The 19,061-nt window shown below is 38.1% G+C and overlaps 1 protein-coding gene and 1 pseudogene across 8 annotated transcripts in view; one reads left to right on the top strand and one right to left on the bottom strand.

The window, feature by feature from the left end:
* Positions 1–7,820, top strand: part of THOC2 (THO complex 2) — a 129,223-nt gene extending 121,403 nt beyond the window's left edge. For 5 of the 8 annotated variants that reach the window (XM_032258432.1, XM_032258427.1, XM_032258429.1 and 2 more), the window contains exon 39: positions 7,035–7,820. The gene's annotated coding sequence lies outside the window, so the exon portion shown is untranslated. Of the gene's footprint in view, positions 1–4,705; positions 6,871–7,034 lie in introns of those variants that run through there. The other 3 variants (XM_032258426.1, XM_032258424.1, XM_032258430.1) reach the window with 2 other exon arrangements.
* LOC116536581 lies at positions 4,515–11,667 on the bottom strand (annotated as a pseudogene).
* Positions 11,668–19,061: the final 7,394 nt, after the last annotated feature.

Here is a 19,061-nt window from a genome sequence, read left to right as displayed (position 1 = left end):
CTCCTAACCTCAGGTGATCTGCCTGACTTGGCCTCCCAAAGTGCTGGGATTACAGGTGTGAGCCACTGTGCTAGGCCATCTGGCTGATAGTTTTTTGTTTTGTTTTTGTTTGTTTGTTTGTTTTGAGACAGAGTCTTGCACTGTCGCCCAAGCTAGAGTGCAGTGGCACGATATCGGCTCACTACAGTCCCCGCCTCCTGGGTTCAAGCAATTCTCCTGCCTCAGCTTCCTGAGTAGCTGGAAATACAGGTGTGCAACACCACGCCCAGCTAATTGTTTTTGTATTTTTAGTAGAGATGGAGTTTCACCATGTTGGCCAGGAGGGTCTCGATCCCTTGACCTTGTGATCAGCCCGCCTTGGCCTCCCAAAGTGATGGAATTACATCCGTGAGCCACTGTGCCTGGCCTTTTTCTCTTTTTTTTTGAGATGGAGTTTTGCTCTGCCACCCAGGCTGGAGTGCAGTGGCGCAATCTCGGCTCACTACAACCTTTACCTCCCGGGTTCAAGTGATTCTCCTACCTCAGCCTCTGTAGTAGCTGGGACTATGTCCAGCTAATTTTTGTATGTTTTATAGAGATGGGGTTTTGCCATGTTGCCCAGTCTGGTCTCGAACTCCTGACCTCAGGTGATCCTTGGCCTCCCAAAGTTCTGGCATTACAGGCATGAGCCACTGTGCCCGGCCAATAGTTTCTTTCAAAAAAATATATTGTAAATAGAGATGGGGTTTTAGCATGTTGCCCAGGCTGGTCTGAAACTCCTGGACTCAAGCCGTCTGCCTACCTTGGCTTCCCAATGTGCTGGGATTATAGGGATGAGCCACCATCCCTGGCTGATAGTTTCTTTTTCTGGCTGTTGACTGCCACTTTCTATTTGGATACATTCCAGGGTTGGTCAGGTCTTTTTTTCTTCCTTTTCTTTTAGAATGTTATCATTTCTGATTGGAACCATCTATTTACAGGCTACTTTGAAATCTGCTGCCCTCCCCCACTCACCTTTTAATTTGTTCTATAGAAAGGACAGCTCCTACATATGTCATATTTCCATGATTGAAAGATGTCATTACTTGTAAGATTTCATCATTGTTTTTAGGACAGTTATTTTTAGGCGGGTTGGTAGAAAAATGACACTGATTTGTAAGTGTCATCCTGATTTTCACAAATGTTAAAATAATCACATTAGAATTAAGATACAAGGCCAAGCATGGTTGCTCATGCCTGTAGTCCTAACATTAGGAGGCTGAGGCAGGAGGATTGCTTGAGGCCAGGAATTTGAGATCAGCCTGGGCAACATAGCAAGACCCCATTTCTAACAAAAAATATATATATGCAACTTAGCTAGGCATGGGTAGTATACACCTGTCGTCCCAGCTCCTTGGGAGTCTGAGGCAGGAGATTTTCCTGAGTGGAGGAGTTCAAGGCTGCAGTGAGCCATGATTATACCACTGCACTCCAGCATGGGTGACAGAGCAAGACTCTGTCTCTTAAGAAAACAATTAAGAAGATACTGTATATAAGTATGACCATAATTAAATTCCTTCCAGTCTTCTGTCATCTTCTGTTGTTTCCTATTTTTGGTCACAAACCTCTGTTCCTTGTATGCATCTTCTGTTGCCCTTAAAGTCCTTGTCCAAATTCGTCTTACTTCTCCTTGATTTAGTCTCTTGAAGATTACTAGTTCCTTTCCCTTTAACTTTTTCTTAATTCCTGTTTATAAAATTGTCCTCTGAGAACCACCCTTTGGCTTCTCAATTTTTATTTGATATATGTGATCCTCAACTCAGGGATGTTGAGTTCAGCAAACTTTTGGAAGTCCTTTTGTGAATCAAATGCTATGCTAAGCTGACATTTGCTCCCAGGCCTTGAGATGCTCAAATCTCCTTGTTTTTTATTAATTTGGATGTAGGGCTTTGATTTTAAAGAACATTAGTAGCTAGCACTACTTATAATCTGTAATTTAATCTACTACATTTCTATTCTAATCCTTCATTCCAAGAAGGCTACATATATTTTGCAGATCCATTCCTTCCAGTCTCACATGTTTAACCTAATTTTTATCCTCTAAATCCAAGGTTGCAAATTGTCAGCCCTTGGGCAGAATGTTTGGCTTGTTAAATGTACTTCCTTATTTTATTTTTCAGGCAGAGTCTCGCTCTGTTGCCCAGGCTGGAGTACAGTGGTGCAGTCTGGCTCACTGCAACCTCTGCTTCCCAGGTTCAAGCAATTCTCATGCCCTAGCCTCTCAGATAGCTGGGATTACAGGCATGTGCCACCATGCCTGGCTAATTTTTTTGTATTTTCAGTAGAGATGATAGGGTTTTGCCATGTTGGCCAGGCTGGTCTCAAACTCCTGACCTCCAGTGAACCGCCCTCCTTGGCCTTCAGAAATGCTGGGATTATAGGTGTGAGCCACTGCGCCCGACCTCTTTTATTTTTATTTTTTGTAGAGATGAGATCTCACTATATTGCTCAGGCTGGTATTGAACTCATGGGCTCAAGTAATCCTCCTGCTTCTGCCTCTCAAAGTGGTGGGATTACAGATGTGAGCCACCACGGCCAGCCAAATGCACTTTCTTAACCTCACACAATGTTTAAAATTTTTTAAAATCTGTTTCTTTTAAAAATCAGAATTGACAAAAATCCAAATTTCAGTTTCTCTCGAAGGATTGGAACATGTGGTAACATTGTGTCCTGATTTCAGCTAGATTTGTCTAGGTGCTGCCCCCCTTTAGAATAGAACAAGGGTCTTTTTTTAGACAGTTCATCTCAGTCAGTCCCCACTCAACTCATTTCCTTAGTTTTCATTACATTCTTGGCCTCTGTCAACAATTGATTTTATAATTCCAGCTCTAAGCCTTTTTTTTTCTCCTTCAGTTCATACTTGACCTCCTAAGCTCCTGAAGATTTCTTATTTTAGGAATGCACTGCCATTTTGAGGCTTATTCCTATTTGTTGATGATAGGTATTGGGATAGGGTGAGGGATATGGAACTCATCAATGTTCACACTGATTTCAGAGAAACATTTAATATCTCTGTATTGACTTGTTTGCCACCAAACACACCATTTTATAAAGGGAAACCCATACTGATTAAAAGAGCTTGCTTTATATGCTGTGGCATATTTTTTGAGGGCAGATTTAATATGCTTTCGTTTTGGTCTGTATGTCGTAACCATTAACTGTATACTAGACTCTTGTTAGGAGCTCGAAATGACAGACACAAATCATTTTTCTCTTCAGTAGTGTCTTTTATACTTTAAAAAAAGTACTGAGTATAGGTTTTGTGCACTGATATTCATAGGCACCAAACAGTTGAAAAGAGCAGGAGAAATTTTCTATTTCCTTGCTTTTCTGCTTAATATAGAGCAAATATTCATTTATATTGTGTTTTTTAAAATCTTAACATAGGCATGAGCACTTATAAAAGGCTTCCATGCAACATTTGCCCTGAGTGTGTCTTTCCCCTACACACGTAATTATCCTGAGAAGCATCCTTGGGTGCAGTTAGGATTCAGCTCAACAGGATCCGCGTTTTAACTCTGTGTTACATTTTATCCACATGGAACATCTTAGGAACTGTGTTTGCTATAAGAATTCCTAGGTTGCAGTATAAGGGTAAATGAAGGAGTAAAGTGGATTTAGGATGGCTGTCCCTGTGTCTTTCTCTTCATAACTTCTTTCTTCCTTATAAATATTTGTTTAAAAGTTGTTTGGTTACCATCAAAAGGGCTCCTTTATGAAGAATCTATGTAAACTACTGAAACATTTCTTAGGACCTTTTTGGTGAATTTGATCATAAAATTAAAACGTGTGTATGTGTTTTATAAAGGCATACCTCTGATAAGACTGATTTTATATTTGCCTTTTCTTCTCGACTTTGATCACCAGCCTAGCTGTTCTTTTTCTCTAAACCACCTTACTTTTCAGACTTGATTCTTGCTGTCACAGCTCTCTATAATGTCAGTTAAAATCAGCTGCCTCCACTCTTTGAGGATTTTTGTGCATAGGACGGCATGGTGAAACATAGGGAAATGATAGTCTTACTAATACAACAGGATCAATCTCTGGCCAAAAAAAAGGAAAAAGACAAACTTAGAAGGTCCTAATAATTACTAGTATAAAACAATGTTCACAAATATAATCTTGTCTCAGCAGAGTAGGAAGGCTATCTTCTGTTTTCTGCTGTGATGTGTCCTACAAGTGTGGTATTACCAGTACAGTTTATAGCACCAATAGATGTCTGTGATGGAGGACAGCAGACTATGAACTGAGCCTGGACTAGAAAGTTTCTGAGAAACAGCAACAGTCCTAGATGTGAAAAAGATAGATCTGTATGATCCCTTATATTTAAAACGTATACTTTCTTACTTACAATGGTTAAAGCAGCACATATTTTTAAAAAATAGCTAATAAAACACTTGAGAATGTTGCAGGTATTGTGGTATATATGTTAATGAGAAGAAAAATATTGCTCTGCTGAAAACAGGGTCCTGAAGGCTGAGTTTGGCACTGTTTCATCACTGTGCAACTTTCTTCTTGATGGCAGCTAACTCTTTCTGAAGTTCAGTAAATTTGGGGCCGGTTTTCAAGTTTGTAATCCTAACACCTCAGCATTATTTTATTAAAATACTCTCTGGACGCTGCCAAGAGATTGACATCCAGTATCTTCTTTACACTTGCTCTTGAGCTTGCTGATTTGTCATTCCAGGCTATGGACAGACCCCCCCCTAAGCTGAAAGTCTCCCAGAGGAGGATGCCAAAGCTCCGTGCGTCACTCTCAGAACGATATCTCCCATAATTAAGAGCTTCTGGTGCTGTCCATTTAATGGGAATCTGCTTTAAGTCAGAAGATGAATACACACCACCATCCTCTTGACGAGACATTCCAAAGTCACTGATTTTCAGAACATTATTTTCACCTCCAGGCAGTTTCTTGCAGCAAGGTCCCTGTGTGTACAATTTCTACTCGAGATACATCATCCAGAAGCAGCATCTAATGAAAATTTCACTAACTGAATTTTAGTTCATTCTTCTTTCTCAGAAAGGAGAGGAAATCGCCTCCTGGAACCAGTTCCTTAAATTATGTAGATAGGCCGTCTTTGTGTGCGAACTCCTATACAGTTGACAATACTGGGATGATAATATTGCTTGAGGATTTTGGCTTCTAGTAAACATTTTAATTTCACTTCCTGGGAAAGATGTTCTTTACATGTTTTAACAGCAACAGCAATTTTCCCTTTAATGTTCCCTTAAATGTGTCACCAAAATTTCCCTTGCCAAGTAATTCTTCTAATGTGACATCTTTATGATTGAGAACCCATTTCTTATTCTCCTAATTATGGCGATACTGTGATAATGATGCTCTTAATTGGAACATTGACCTTTTTTTTTTTTTTTTGGCAATTTAAACAATAGAGATGAAATTCGTGTAACATCAAATTTGCCTTTTTTTGTTTTTTTGAAACAGAGTCTTGTTCTTGTCGCCAAGGCTGGAGTGCAGTGGCGTGATCTTGGCTCACTGCAGCCTCCGCCTCTTGGGTTCAAGCAATTCTCCTTTCTCAACCTCCTGAGTAGATGGGATTACAGGCTTGCACCACCACACCTGGCTAATTTTTGTATTTTTAGTAGAGATGGGGTTTCACCATGTTGGCCAGGATGGTCTCGATCTCCTGACCTCATAATCCACCTGCCTCAGCCTCCCAAAGTGCTGGGATTACAGGTGTGAGCCACTGGCCTCAGATTTGCCATTTTAAAGTGTACTCTTCAGTGATTTTTAGTATATCCACTATGTTGTGCAAGGATCACTGCTGTCTATTTCCAGAACGTTTCTATCACCCTAAAAAGAAACTCTCTGCCTATTAGCAGTCGCTCCCAATTCTTCCTTTCCCCAGCCCCTGGAAATCAATAATGTGCTTCCTGTCCTTATGATTTTGCCTGTTTTGGACACTTCATTTAAATGGAATCATGCAATAATCTGTAGCCTTTGTGTTTGGCTTTCACTTAGCATCATGTTCTCAAGGTTCATCCATGCCATAGCATCTATCAGTACTCCATTCCTTTTTATTGTGAAATGATGTTTCATTGTATGAGTGTGTATCACTTTTTATTTATCCATTCATCAATTAATGGACAGGAACAATGGCTTTTAAGTATTGTAAGTTCATCATGTATCCACAGTTACTGATAATGTCAAGATTATACATGGTGTGAACAGAATGCTGTGTAGAAATGATATGTAAATTATTTGTCAGCATTTCATGTAAGTGTGATGATTTTCTAAGGACCCTTCTAGCCCTGGTTTTAAGAAATATGTGAATGTAGTATTTTCATCAATAAAGTTTAATGCATTAAGCATTAGTTTAAAATTTGAAGGCAGATGTGAAGATATTTGCCACATGTTGTAATAATCATGTTTTGAAGTTATTTCACTATGAAGTATTTGAAAAATGTCAATACATAAAGGAAAGGAAATGATTATAATTGAGTCAATATATTTTTAAAGCAATTTTTATAATTTAGCAGACATTGCATCTTAATATAAGTTACTATTAAAATTGTGTCCTTGTGAAAAATGTGATGTCATTTTTCTTTTTTTGTTGATCATGTAAAATAGTTACTTTTCTTTGCTGTATTTTCTGTTTACTTTTGATAAGCTATTGCTTGCCTCTGTGGAATGTTTTACTTGTTGTTCCATTTTTTTTCTCCCTACCCCCACTTCTCTCTCCAACATGCACACAGTGTTCAATTTTTCTTTAAGTCATCATTAGTGTGCTTATCTTTAATGGTTTCTAAGAATGGACAATGAGAAACACAAATATTTTCTCCTTTACTGGGGACTCAAGTCTTTGTTACTGATGCAACCCATTAACTTTTCTTTCTTTATTAAATGTTCCTCCTCCCTCCCTCCTTTCATTGTCCTTCCCTCCTTCCTTTTCCCTTCCTTTTCTACTACCTCCTTTGACCAACCCTCTCTCCCCTACTCCCTCCTTTCCTTCCTTCCTTCTTCTCTATCAATATAATCACTTTGTTTCTTTCAGGTGAGATTGGAGTGTTCAGCTGTGACCAGAAATTTATTTTCCTGAGTAAATTGCCAAGAATTAAGAATGAAGAGGGCCATTTGCATCTCCTTAAATTATTCAGTTATCTGCTTTATTGCTCCATGTGGAAAACTTAAAATTAAGTTGTGCATTTCTGTATTTTCACCTGTTGTTTAGTTTCTACATGTTTATTTTCAGTAATGGCTGAAAGTGTTAATTGTTCCATATTTTTAGCACAATGTGCTGCATACAGTTTCCAACAAACAAATAAGGTTACCTGTGTACAGAGTTCTACCTTAGGTGAACTAAATACTGCCTGGGTTCAGCTTTTATTTCCATTCTGAAATGCTTCCATTTTATTGTTTGAAACTGAAAATAAACAATTATTGAACCATTTTGACCTCATTTTAAAACTCAGTTTTAATTTATTATTTGGCTTATTCTTAATATTAGTCACTAAAAACAGTGGGAGCATTGTCTTATGAAATGCTTAGGAATCATTTTATATAGTACATGTACAACATTAAAACCTGTTTAAAAAAGAAAAAGGTACCAGCACTCACTTGTCCCTTGCCATTTTTTCTTGTAATTATGTTAGACAAATCTTGGGGCGGGGGGATCAAAAGATAATTGTTTTAATTCTACAGCTATAGGAGCTTTGTATTGCTGAACTTTGGTCTGGCAAAGTTTCACAGTGACATTTTTAAAAGAGAATTTTTTTATCTACTGAATTCTACCAGTGTAACCTTTTTTCTAAATAAACAATAGTTTTCTCAAATGATTGTATATTATTGTGTATATTGTTGCTTATTCAAAATAACTGATTTTGGCAAAGATAATTCATTAAGGTTTCTAGTCTTTCTCAGTTCCTAGTCCGAGGGCTACATTATTTTCTAATGACATATCATCCAATAACAGGAAAATATCCTATTTGATTACCTCTGTAGTTGGAGTAAACAGTGGACTGATACCATGCCTGGATTTGTCCATTTAGTCTTCAGTTACTTGGAAATGATACCTATGCAAATTAAAATTTTCAGAGAATGACAAAAAGTTTACAGTTTTTTAAAGAATTGAGAAATGTCGAATATATTTTAAATGAATTGGCAAAAGGGTGTAAATCTTGATGTCTCTTTTCAGGTAATTGTAATTTGCAAAAATCGGTGAGCAGAGTATTTATGGGAGGGTGATCTATTCAGTGACCGTTGGGTGCTTATAATGTGCCTGGCATAAAAAGAGATGTTTGTTAGAGGGATTTTTGACTTTGAGAAAATAACTATGGCTTACCTCAAATAATTTGTCTCAAAGATACCAGGAAGAACTTTCCAGTTGTTAAATATGCATTCATATTTGAAAGATTACATGATTAATTTTGAACTAGAAACCTTACCACTAATAAGATAGCATCAATATGTCTTCTCCCTGTTGCCCCAAATCACTGAACACAGGTAATCAGTTCTGGCCTTGCTAGAAATGCATTGATTATGGAAAATATGATTTTTGGATTAACTGTGTAAAGGTAATTTATGTTGCAAGTAGGAAATCTGTATTTGTATAGTGCTAGCTATTTTAGCTATCTACTGTGTTCTAGGTTCAAAGAAGTATAAGACCTGTCCCAAAAGTGCTTCCAATCTAGTTTGGAAAATAAGGACCAAATGAATGGTCTGGGGGTCCAGCAAACTTTTTTTGTAAAGGGCCAGATAGTAAATATTTGTGGCCTTGCAGGCCATGTGGTTCCCATTGCAACTACTAAGCTCTGCCATTGTAGTCTGGATGCAGTTATAAATAATATGTAAGTGAATAAGCATGGCTGAGTTCATTAAAAGTTTATTTACAATAACAAGTGGAAGACTAGATTTGGCCTGCAGGCTATCGTTTGCCAACCCCTTCTATGAAGAGTAGAGAGTTCTATAGAGTATTCATTAAAAAATATTTGAGGGTGGGAGGGGTGAGGGATAAAAGACTACACATTGGGTACAGTGCACACTGCTTGGGTGATGGGTGCACCGAAATCTCAGAAATCATCACTAAATAAGTAACTAAACACCACCTGTTCCTCAAAAACCTATTGAAATATTTGAGTGCCTCTTACGCATTACAGGTACAGCCATGAGCAAAACAAACCCCTGCCCTCATGGAACTTCCATTCTAGTCAGTTGAGACAGACAACAAACAATGTTACTTGGAGGGAGGTCCTCCGAGGAAGAGTAAACCTGAATAAGGACACTGGGGTGAGGCCAAATTTACTACTGATTACACAGTGACTATGGAGTGAAGATGAGTGAAGCAGGACATTTTGAGGCAGTTATCACAGTACAGATATTTTATTACCAAATAATGTGTCTGTGATTCCCAACCCATCTTTACATGAAAGTAATATTCAGGATCTCTCTCCCTCCTTCCCTCCCTCTCTCCCTCTCTCTCTCTCTCTCTCTCTCTCTCTCTCTCTTGTTCTCGTGGGTGGCATCTCAGCTTGCCATTTTCTAGAAAGGAGTTCTTGACTAAAGGCTCATGGATGAGCTTGGTGGGTATTTATGGGCCTTCCAGAATCCTAGAAATTGGATACACGTTTGTGTTATGTACACTTTTCTGAGTCTATGGTTTTTGCCAGATACTTAAGAAAATAGGCCTAAGGTAATAAGTTTGTTTTTCCAGGTCCTGCTCCAAAGGTGCCTGAGACCTTTATAACTAACCCTGAATCTTTGGGGGGCTGCTGAGAAGGTAGAAGACAGTGGTCTGTCTACCTTGGATTAAATGGTAGGGGCTAAAGTTAGAGCAACCTTCTTTGCCTTGGCAAATGATCTACAAGGGATTTGTAATTTGTTGGAAAGTAACTGGTCCATGGTATAGGGCCATTTTCTCTTGTGAGGAGGTACTTTAGCCAAGGATGGGCAGACATCCTAGTAGCCTTTTTTTTTTTTTTTTGACAATTATGTAGTTGATTTATTTCTACACCACTATAATCTAAAAAGGATTTATGAGAAAACAGTACAGTATCTTTAAATGAATAAAAAATTTGTTTCTGGATGAAATTAATAACCTAAATGAAGCTAATACCCCAAAATGTTGTGTACAAGTGGGCCATGGAGAAACTGGCAGGCAACAAAGAGAAGGTAATGTAATTAGTTATAAGACATAGTGTCCATTAAATATAAAGCTAGTTGCCATGGAGAAGAATGTTTACTGACACCAAGGCCTGAAAAAAACTGTGTTCACAAGGCAGTCAGGTCTTTTCAGTGGATAAAACAAAGGAATGTATCTTGTGAAAGGTCTTGAGTATTACCTGATGACCAACACCTTAGTTCATTCTAGTAAGGATATTTTTACAATGACACTGGAACATGCGGTCTATGGATGCATATCTCTTATTTGTTTGAGTCCAGGAAAACATTTTTAAATGTTTGGGATGACAGGGTTTGTAAACTAAGATTTATTATAGCCTTGTTTTTTAAGTATGTTTGTAAAGATTAGGAAACTCATGCGACTGTTGTTTGGTTCCCATGATACAAGAAATGTGAACAAGACCTCTTTAAAAGCTTTGCCTGCCCTTTGTTTCATTTTTATGGATGGTGATATCTAAGGCTGCCTCTTAGGTAGAATGAAGCTTATAATACTGTAGCTGCTTAATATTCTATCTCATTACTTATATGAGTTTATGGTTTAAATGTTTAATTTTTTTTTTTTTGAAACAGGGTTTCACTGTCACCCAGGCTGGAGTGCAGTGGTGCGTGATCTTGGCTCACAGCAGTCTCCACCTCCCGGGCTCAAGCAATTCTCTTGTCTCAGCCTCCCGAATAGCTGGGATTACAGGCACATGCCACCAGGCGTGGGTAATTTTTTGTGTTTTCAGTAGACATGGGGTTTCACTATGTTGACCAGGTGGGTCTCGAACTCCTGACCTCAAATGGTCTGCCCACCTTATAAATGTTTAAGTTTTAAACATTGAAGTAGCATTTCTAGAGACATTATCTGTCAGGGCCAAGGAGATTTTATTAGGTCCAGAGTTGAGAATAGAAAGAGGAGCTGCTTAAAAGATGGTAATTCATGCTAATTGAACACAGGTTTTCTTCTGTTTATAGACACCAGTAGACCTGATAAGAACAACAAGAGGAAGGATATTGGAAGTAGTGTTTAAAGGAAGTGTGGCAATCTGAGAAAATAAACCTTATGTAAAAAAATCTGTTTTTGTTCCGGATTGGTAGGTACTGTTTTAAGCTGTAATGGCCACTTCTAAATGGATCAGGCTTAAAAAGCTTAATTCCTTTGATGTGTTGCTAAATGGATGTGGTTAATAGAGGAAGGAGAGGGAACAGAGATTATTCTGGTTGGGCACAGGGCACTTAAGCCTGAGAAATACATAATTGCAAATAAGAAATAGCCTTCATTTCAGGGATAGGAGCTAGAAAATGACCTGGCACTTAATCTCTAGCTTAGTCTGATCTCTGATTTTTGTTAGATGAGAGCTAGATGTCCTTGGGCTCGAGTATCAGAACAATAGAGAGCAATTATTACCTCTGTCCTCACAAAATTTTTTTATATTTTAACCAGAATGATACTGTACTTTGTTCAAGGCTTTCTTGATCCTAATTTCATGTGGTATGTAATAGTACTTGTCTCCTATTACATGTATCATTGTCGAAGAGCATTTATGAATTGTAATTGGATATGCCGTTGCTAGGCACTATTATGCAGCATCTTTTCTGCTTTCTGAAATAATTGATTCAAGACATCAATAAGACAAACGTGCTAGGCAAGAGAAAATATGTAAAACAAGTAAGGTATCCATACCACGTGCATCTGGGACCAGGTACATTTTAAGAGGTTGGCGAATACTTAGGTAAGAATTACCTCAGACTAAGTGTGATTTGAGAAGTTTTTGTCTGCAACAGCTTCAACTAGGAAAATTTTATACAGGTTTTGGACTTTAAGGAAGCCAATTGATTTCTACTTAGACCTAGAGGGTATAAGTCTTTTGGGGTCTCGTTTAACTGAGTTGGCGCTGGCAGAGAGTGAATGTTGAACTTGGAATTCTGAACGATTCTGATATTATGCAGAATTTTTGAAGCCAATTTGTTATACTACCCCAGGAATAGTTCAGATTTGAGAGACAAATGCTCTCTATTTCTTTGAGTACTGTTCTATGCTGCCTCAATATTTTCCCCCTTTTTTTGGTCTTAAAAAAATGCTTATCTCATCAGTCTTTTTATTTAATCAGTGTTAATCACATTTTTTCATATCTTTACAGGTAATTAAAAAGTTGTCTCTAGGTCAAGATGTCTTTCCTTGTCCATTTCTATTTCTCTAAGTGGGGATGAACTCCACTGAAACTTCTTACACTTTCTCACTTGGTCTTCACAATGCCTTTCTGCTAATGAATTAAATCGAACAATATATGTAAAGCACCTAAAACAGGACCTAGTAACTGGCAGGTACTCAATAACTAGTAGTGGTTGTTTTTACTGGTAATATTTATACCAGTACTTTCCAAACTGAGAATCATTAGAATGAATTGAGAAACTTTTGGAGGTCCCCAGGTCAAGAATCAGATTTTCTTACAAACAGTTCCTCAGGTGATTCCAATGTAGGGATAACATTTGGGAATTGCAGAGTTAAACCAGCACACAATCCCTGCATCTGTGTTCTTAATTTTGGACAGAACTCAGAGGTGTCCCTCTCTCCCTCTCCTCTCCCCTTTCCGTCACCCAGGCTGGAGTACAATGATGCGATCTTGGCTCACTGCAACCTCCGCCTCCCGGGTTTAAGTGTTTCTCCTGCTTCAGCCTCCCAAGTTACTGGGTTTAGAGGTACCTGCCACCATGCCCGGCTAATTTTTATATTTTTCAGTAGAGAGGGTTTCACCATGTTGGTCAGGCTGGTCTCAAACTCCTGACCTCAGGTAATCCACTCTTTCTGAAGGTGATAAGTATATTAGGTCCAGAGACAACCTATGCCTAGAAAGGGATATTTTAAAATGAAGAGCAATAGCCTCCGTCCTATTATCAGAGTTTATCAACTTTGCCAGCCCATGCTACTCTTGTTCACAGACCCCCTGACTTTTCCAACCTTCTTTCACCGACCTTCCTTCATCTCACCTCTTGTTAGACTAGCATCTGCTACTGAAATAAGCAGTTTGAAGTTCAGAACGTCTTTGGATACCACTTATACCTTCTCCTTTAACTTTTATCTGTAGCAGTTCACTTTTATATTATTGGACTTGTGCTCAGGACTGGATTTTGTCCTTCATTCCTTGTTTTTCCTTGCAAAATAAGCTCATGATGGGGAGGGATGTGTATAAATGCTTAATAGTTTGATGCTATACATTTCCCTCTAATCATTATTCCAACTTGATCCCACAAATTAGATGTGTGGCATTAACATTTTCATTCAGCTCAAAATGTTTTCCAATTTCTCTTTTTATTTTTTCTTCGACCCATGTGTGTTGCTTGAATTCCAAGTATTTGCAGATTTTCCAGATATCTTTCTGTTATTATTGAATTTAGTTTTGTGTGGTCAGATAACATACTGTGAATTATTTAAATCCTCTTAAATTTACTGGGACTTGTTTTATGGTCTAGTAGCTGGTCTTCCATGGTGAATATTCCACATGTACTTGAAAAGAATGTGCATTTTGTTATTGTTGGATGTAGTATTCTATAAATGCCAATTAGGTCAAGTTGGTTGGTGGTATTCCAAGTCTTCTGTATTCTTGCTAATTTATTTTCTGCTTGGTCTGTCAATTACTGTAAAAACTTGTTGAAATCTGCAAATACGATTGTGGATTTGTCTTATTTCTTCTTTTGTTTTTGTCATTTTTTTTGCTTCATGTATTTTGAAACTTTGTTATTAAGTACATACACATTTAAGATTATATACTCTTGGTGAATTGACCCCTTTATCAAAATGAAATATTCTTCTTTATGCCTGGTAATATTCCTTATTCTAAAATCTACTTTGATATTAATATAACCTTTCCAACTTTCTTTTTCTTATATTTGGTTAGTATATTTTCTGTTCTTTTTCTTTATATTGAAAATGAGTTTCTTGCTTTTTAATCCAATTTGACAATCTCTGCCTTTACTTTGGGTGTTTACACCATACATTTAACGTAATTATCGATATGGTTGTGTTTGCATTTGACATTCTGATATTTTCTGTTTGTCACATCTTCTCTTTTTTTTTCTTTTCCTGCATTGTGGATTGTGCCTTTTAAATGGATTGTGCCTTAGTTTTCTCATTTATAAAATGAGGCTAATAACCATTTCGTAAGGTTGTCCTGAGGATTAAATGACATTTATACAAAGTGTTTACATGGGGCCTGGCACATATTTTTATGTAGAGCCTGAGAAATGTTAGTTTTTAAAAATTAGGGCATGGAGAACTCATTGGGATATGAACTATTCAAAGGTTATGGGTTCTAGCCCTGGTTATGTGCACACATGTGAAGTGCAGGTTGTTGTACAAATGTGGTTTGAGTGGGCCTTGAAAGGCCTTAGCTCTAAAACATCTACTACCTTGCTGTGGTATGTGAAATTCTCATAAACACTTTACAGAAACTTCTGGAGATTTCCATATTCATTAAGGTAAGGTATTATGGGAGGGGGCAATAAATTCTCACACTAATACTGAAATATGGATGATTTCTGATGATAGCCCATCATGCTCCTATTTCCTATTCCTCGGAAAGCTCTGGGAGGTTGGGCAGGTAAATGTACATAGGCAAAAGTCAGTGAAAAGCATAAAGCCTGATCCTGGGAAGGGAGCCACAATGAGTAGCCAGATGGTTCCTCGAAGGTGAAAGGAGAGGTGGGAAAGTTGCCAGAAAGGACCTAGCCCAGTTGGTTTTATCTTGGTCTCATTTGTGAAGTTAAACTTCTGGGTTTTGTATTTGCTTGGTTTACCTCAGTTTCAGTGTAGGTGAAATATGTCCCAAATGATATTTAACTGTTCAACTCTTGAATAGTTGACTAGGTCATACTTTCCAATTACCTCCAAAACATGGGGTGGCTTGTTTGGAAGCCTATGCAGTAGTGGCTTTGGAGCGGTTGTGTTTTTCCCTCTTTTTCCTCTTCATTGAGGATTTGTTTGGTCCATCTGAACTCTTCCACACTGATCTAGAATACAAGCTCCATGAGAGCAGAGACTGTGTAATGCCAGCCTCTAACATACTACATGGCATATTGTAGGTATTCAATAAATGTTTATTGAAAGAATGACCAATTTGTCATTTTCTCCAAATGAATAGAAATCTTTTTGATCAGATACACATCATTATTACCTGCTTGACTCATTACCCTCATGGATCTTTAGTTTATTTCACCTGGACCGTTAACCTCCTCTAAATTGAACACCAAACTTAGACCATGGACTCAATCCTGTCCCTGGGCTGGAGGAGTGTGAAAAATGCTACACAAGTGTTTCAGCAGCTCAGCATTAGCCTCGCTACTGGTACAGCTTCAACTTTGGGTGCAGATTTTGGTGGTAGGATTGTTCTTCTGCCTCTTACGGCTAACTCTACCTGTGTATCCAAGTTCCATAAACAGACCCCTTGTTCTGTATCTCAGTTTATCTGGAGTTGGTGTCCATGTCTTATACACAATCCATCATAGCCGAGTCCCTATACCTGCTGCTCAGCCTACCGTACTCCTCTTCCCCAACACACATTCAAGGTTGTGGTAGCCTTGAGGGGTTTGACAGAGATTAAAGACATTGGGAGAGGAATATTAGCAGAACAGAGGGTGCCACACCTCAGCCTGGCCTTTTGGGAAATTTATTTCTAAATTGCTCTGTGAAAGGAAGTGAAAGGAGATCTTTTTACTCTTCTTTCTTGTACTGCAGCCTGTTGCTCTTAGGATCCAGAATACAGACTAGCACTAGTGGTCTCATGGTTGAGGTCATAGGCTTTTGGGAGCTGGTCTAAAAACTCTAACCACCCTTTGTTTTTATGGAAATATATGTTCTATTCAAACAGCTCACTTACAAATAAATTTTGGAATACAGCTCATTGATAAATTAGAAATGGTTATTAAGCTAATCAGACATGCTTTCCTCACTAGGGAGCCTGAGTAAATGGATTTGCAGGTTGGTCTCTGTATCATAAATGAGTGTCAGTCCATTTCTGTAACTCTGGACAAGTAGCAGAGTTTTTTTTCTTTTCAAAGTTGGCATAATTTTTTTGACAGAAGATGTGTTTGTTGGCTGAAGGAAATACTCTTCTATTTTGATGGTAGAGGTCCTTATTTTGGGAAGGATGTCAGCTTAGAGCAACTTTTAAAAACATTGGAGTTAGGCTGTATGCAGTAACTCACGCCTTAATCCCAGCACTTTGGGAGGCTGAGGTGGAAGGATCCCTTGAGCCTAGGAGTTCAAAACCAGCCTGGGCAACATAGCAAGACCCCGTTTCTACAAAAAATTTAAAAAAAAATTAGCTGGACATGGTGGACACATGCCTTTAGTCCCAGCTACTCGGGAGGCAGAGGTGGGAGGATTTCAAATACATTTTCTCTTTAACACTCATTACTTTTACATGACAAATTTTCCCAGGGTTTCTGACCCTTCAGTTCTGTTGGCATATATGAAATATTGATGTCAAGTGTCCTAGAAACAAGGATATCCTAACCTTTGAAAAAGGAACATTTAGTGTAATAGAAGACATCAGCCAGAGGGACCTTTCATGTAATCCTTCTCCCAGTCATTTTAGAATCAGTATATTAAAAGATGGTCATTAGGAATATTTCCAGGGCCACATCCCATTGCTCCCTGCAGGATATGTCCAGGGGGAATTCTGACTTTGCCTATTGGCCTAAATACAGTCTTAATTCTTTGTCAAACTAACAAATAGATGTCCAACATGCACTTTCTGCTGTTGTGAGGCATTACGGTCACTGAGGTACGAAATAAGTCATTTGCTTTTATATTTAGTCAGAAAGCTTTCTTAAGACACTTTTAAACCCTAGTTCAGTTAATGCAACTTCCATTTATCCACCATATTTGGAGAACACATGCAACGGCTTAAGCGAGACCTATGCTAAAATGAAAGTGGCAAGTGATGTTTTGTTAAAATTCTGATTCATGTAGCCTAGTTAAATATTAACAGTATGTCCTCTTTTGAGAAAGGATGGGAGAACACTTTGTTTTAAATGAGGAGAGTGGGCCTGGACAGGCTGAAAGTGAGGTAAGATAGCAAGCATTCTTTTAGGTGCTACAATGAAGCATAGAAACAGCATTTATTCTCCCCTCCCTGTCTTTTTTTATCCATGACATTTAGAGGTCAAAGAGCTTTACCCTGTAAGTAAAACTACTTCACTACGTGAGTACTCCTGGTTCACTTTACACAATAAACATGTTCCTGGAAAGCTCTCTCGGGTGCACACGTACAAATCAAATAGTTTTCTTGTTGACTCACACTTTCACTTCTGATCGTCATTTGTCAGCAGATTCTAAAGCTAACCCAGTCAGCTAGTTGATAAGAGGTACTTCAACACAGAAGGGAATATAACTCTAGTAAATTATTTCATGAAACGAAGCTTGAGGAAAATGAATGTGTACTTTTGTATCCTAAATTTGAATTTCATATATTAGCTTTCCTAAAAGTGAATACCAGCTAAATTTTTTTCCCTTAACTATTATGTCTATTGTGATAATTCCCCCTGCATTCTAGACACTAGGTTTTCTGGATTCATTTATTCATTTAATTATTGGTCATCACCTTGCAACAATGACAGAACAAACATTTGTTGTACAAACATTGATTGATCATGTACGATTTGAGAGACACTGCACTTGGTCATGGGGATCTACAATCAAGTAAGGAAAGATCTCTGTCAAGGTGCTCACAGTCTGGTAAGGGAGGGAGATAAATTAATAGGCAGTTCCTATGCAGTTTGAATACTGCTTTGATAGGAAAAGTACCGGGTGCTATGGGAGCACAGGGGTGGGAGGTTGGAGGCAGAGGGGGTCAGGGTTTTATGATGCCTATAAAAACACAAATCTCAGGCAAAGTCATCTGTTAGCACATGTTAAAGTTTCATTTAACCTGTTTATGAAAGAACCAACAGCTACAGAAGAATGCTGATTCAAGGAGTATTTGAAAAGCAGGGATTCATGTAGTCACTTGGGGGAAAAAAAAAACCCCAAAGTAACATTACTAAGTTAAATTCAATTTTGGCCAATGTCTTATTATGCAGTAAATTGAAACTTTTTGGGTTATCTTCTAAACAAAACTTCACCCCAAAACTAAACAATGTCTTGTAGTTTTCTGCAAGTTAACCTCTAGCATTATAAGACTAAAATCTCCTGGACCATAATTAATTATGAATAGTTAGTTGAAGTTACAAATCTTGAGAGAGTGAGGTGACTGATAGGCCTAACAGAAAATGTTTTGCCATCCTAACGTCACCACTATGCAATCAATGCATGTAACAAAATTACACTTGTGCTCCATACATTTCTATACATTTTCTATCAAAAAAGGAAAATAAAAAGTACAGTCATAATAAGAAGTCATGCAATCATCATTCTTCCTTCTTTTCTTTTCCTTTTTTTTTTTTTTTTTTTTTTTTTCCTTTTTTTTTGAGACAGAGCCTTTGCTCTGTTGCCCAGGCTGGAATGCAGTGGCGCAATCTCAGCTCACTGTAGCCTGTACCTCCCAAGTTCAAGCGATTCTCCTGCCTCAGCCCCCTGAGTAGCTGGGACTACAGGCACATGCCACCATGCCCAGCTAATTTTTTGTATTTTTAGAAGAGACAGAGTTTTGCCATGCTGACCAGGCTGGTCTCGAACTCCTGACCTCAGGTGAACTGCCTTGGCCTCCCAAAGTGCTGGGATTACAGGTGTGAGTCACCACACCTGGCCATTTTTCCTTATTTTCAAGTTTTAAAAAATATATTTAAAAATATTTTGTAGAGACAAGATTTTTCTATATTGCTCAGGCTGGTCGCAATCTCTCTTAATTTTTAATTAAAAAAATTTTTTTAACTATGGGAGAATGATTCCTTAGACATGGTAATCCCTCACCTCCTGTATCCTCCA

The sequence above is a fragment of the Sapajus apella genome, unplaced genomic scaffold (assembly GCF_009761245.1).
Source record: "Sapajus apella isolate SASKATOON/1434 unplaced genomic scaffold, GSC_monkey_1.0 scaffold102, whole genome shotgun sequence".
NCBI lineage: Eukaryota > Metazoa > Chordata > Mammalia > Primates > Cebidae > Sapajus > Sapajus apella.
This window is presented reverse-complemented; position numbering and strand designations above follow the sequence as displayed.